This window comes from Spinacia oleracea, chromosome 4 (assembly GCF_020520425.1).
Source record: "Spinacia oleracea cultivar Varoflay chromosome 4, BTI_SOV_V1, whole genome shotgun sequence".
Lineage (NCBI taxonomy): Eukaryota > Viridiplantae > Streptophyta > Magnoliopsida > Caryophyllales > Amaranthaceae > Spinacia > Spinacia oleracea.
This window is the reverse complement of record NC_079490.1, coordinates 182,602,586-182,605,481: the sequence shown is the minus strand read 5'-3', so window position 1 is coordinate 182,605,481 and position 2,896 is coordinate 182,602,586. Positions and strand designations below refer to the sequence as shown.

The window sequence follows — 2,896 nt, the reverse complement described above, 5'->3', positions numbered from 1 at the left end:
AAATAAATAAAAGAGAATTAAATATTTTCTATATTTAAAAAAAGTAAATTATTATTGTTGCCTGTTAAATATAGAACGACAAATATATTTACCGAAAAATACTTTACAAACTTTTATATAAGGCGGTCTTTCCTGTAAGACCGCCTTGTTGTCACCAAGCTGCCACGTATGAGCTGAGTCAGCGTTTTATCTCCCAAAAAATATATATACATATTTTGCATTTCTTTTTCATTTTTATTTTCATAACCCTAATTCTCTCTCCTCCAAATTTCTCTGACCCCCTCTCTCTCCTCCAAACCTCTCTGATCCTCTCTCTCCTCCAAACCTCTCGGCCAACGCCGGTGATAACCTGGAGAATCGAGGTCGACGGCGGAGGATACTGGCGACGCGGTTAGGGCGGAGGTGAGAATTGTTCACTCGGCCTCCATCTGTCTCCTTCATTTCTCCTTCATTCTTGATTTAGTTAGGGTTTTGATTTTCCTTTTTATTGTTTAGTTTTGTTGATTTTGCAGATTAATTTACCGGAAAGATGAGAATGTGGTGGCCGACGAGCAGCGGCGAAGGGAGGAAGGAGATCGTGCGATGTTCAGGAAGAGGAGAGGAGAGACCGAGGAGGTTGCGCGATGAGTCGTCGTGGCTGCTGCTGCTCCTCGTCGGACAACCTAGTTAGGAAATTGCATGAGGAAGATGAGGTGTTCCTTATGAGGTGATTCTTTATCTTTCACATGTTGATTTGTTGATTTAGATTTGATGATTTAGATTTGATTTTGTTTTGTTTCGATTGAATTGATTAGGTTTTTCCAATCTCCTCTTTTGATTTAGGTTTTTTTGATTTTTGAATTACTGGCAGGAGGAGGCGGATTTGCCGCTGGTTGTTGGTGGTGGTGGTTGCCGCTGCCGCAATTAGAGGAAGGAGACGTAGCGCCTGATACTGAAGTTGCTCAGTCATGCGGTGGCTGCGAGGCGAACGAAGCGAAGCTGCTAACCTCGCTAGGGTTTCGTAGCTGGAAGGAAGCGTTACTTGTTGGTCGATTATGCTGTTGTTGGTGTTTTAATTTCGTTTTAGTTAAGAATTGTAATGTTTTAGTTATGGTTTTTCTGTATTTAGTTAAGAAATAAATGGTTTAGTTGATTTTCTTAAGTGAATAATTGTTTAGTTAAAATTCATATGAGTTTAGTCAACATTTTCGGAGGTTTAGTTAATATATTTTGTGTTCCATTTGTCTGAGTTTTAGTCGTGGTTTAAGAAGTTTTAGTTAAGAATTATTTTGTTTTAGTTATGAATATTGTCGTTTTAGTTAAGGTTAAATTTATTTTAGTTGAGAATATAATTTTGTTTTAACTAATAATCACTTTTTAGGTTTTTTGAGTTTTAGTTAAGATTTCTTTAGTGTTAGTTACGATTTTCTAGGAATTGGTTAAGATTTTTTGAGTTTTATTTACCTCTTTTGAGTTTTAGACAACGAAGTTCATGATTTTAGTTAAGATGCACACTTTTAAACATGCAATGAAACTAATTAGTTAAGTAATGGAATCAATTAGTTAAACATTGAAATCAAGTAGTTAAGCAATATAACCAATTAGTTAAGCTATGAAAACACTAAGTTTACAGATATAAAGAAAGTATTGTTAAGCCTGAAATTCAATTAGTTAAGCAATGAAACCAATTAGTTAAGCATTGCAATCAATTAGTTAAACAATGAAATCAATTAGTTAAGCAATGAAACCAATGAGTTAAGCATTGCAACCAATTAGTTAAGCAATGAAAACCAATTAGTTAAGCATTGAAACCAATTAGTTAAGCAATGAAACCAATTAGTTAAGCATTGCAACCAATTAGTTAAGCAATGAAACCAATTAGTTAAGCATTGAAACCAATTAGTTAAGGTTTGTCGAACTTTATCTCTCTCCTTCATTCACTTTGGTTTAAGATTTTCAGCTTTTCAAAGACGTGTTCATCTAATGTTCTTTTCCAGTAATTCACCGAATCCATTTGTTTTCTGATTTGATTTTGGTTTCGGATTTGTTTTCTGATTTGATTTTAGTTTGTGGCGTCGAATGCGGCGATTTTGGTTTGTGGCGTCGAATGCGGCGTTTTGTCGATAATTTGGACGATCTTAGTTTTTTTGTAGATCGAACCGAGTTTGTGCTTTGGATGCGATGTTAGAGGATGTTGAGCGGTCGATGGTGGAGATGGTAGTAGGCAGTAGATGTTTGAGGAGAGAGATCTGGAGGAGCTGTTGCAATTGCCAGTGACTGCAATCGCGAAGTAACATGCTTTGGTGGTTGCGATGTTTCTTCAGTGTGGCCTGGTGGTCTTGCAGTGGCTTCGCTATCCCTGCTGGTGGCTGCGACTCGAAGGAACATCAGCTGGTGCAAGGGTTGCCTGAGCTTGTGGTTTGATTGATGATGTTGGTGTTATGTTTTGTTGTTGGATTGAGATTGCTATTCAACAAAAAACAAGAGTTCAAGAATAATTTGTATTTTTTTAAAAGTGTAATTATTAATGGATTTGATGTATTTAGTAATGATTAAATTGCTTATAGTTAATAATATTTTCGTTCTAGTTATATTTCTAATGTATATAGTAATTATTAAATTGCTAATAGTTAATACTTGTAATGTTTTTGTTTTAGTTATATTTCTGATATATATTTAGTTATGAAATTTTAGTTTTAGTAACATTTTTTTTGCATTGAAGTCATTTTTTGTTTTAGTTTTTCTTATGTTATATTTAGTTAAAAATAACTTTGATTTAGTTAAGATTACAATTGTTTTAGTTAACATTACAATTATTTTTGTTAAGAATAATTTTTAGTTCAAACTTAATTGTTTTAGCTAAGAATACATTTTGATGTTTAGTTAAAAAATTTTGAGTTTTAGTTAAGGTTTTTAG

At 34.0% G+C, this 2,896-nt stretch overlaps 1 long non-coding RNA gene across 1 annotated transcript; it reads left to right on the top strand.

Moving 5' to 3' along the window:
• Positions 1-391: 391 nt before the first annotated feature.
• LOC130459689 (uncharacterized) lies at positions 392-1,163 on the top strand. Its single transcript, XR_008919275.1, has 2 exons — positions 392-706; positions 851-1,163. It is a non-coding gene; the product is annotated as an uncharacterized lncRNA (long non-coding RNA).
• The last annotated feature ends 1,733 nt before the right edge of the window (positions 1,164-2,896 follow it).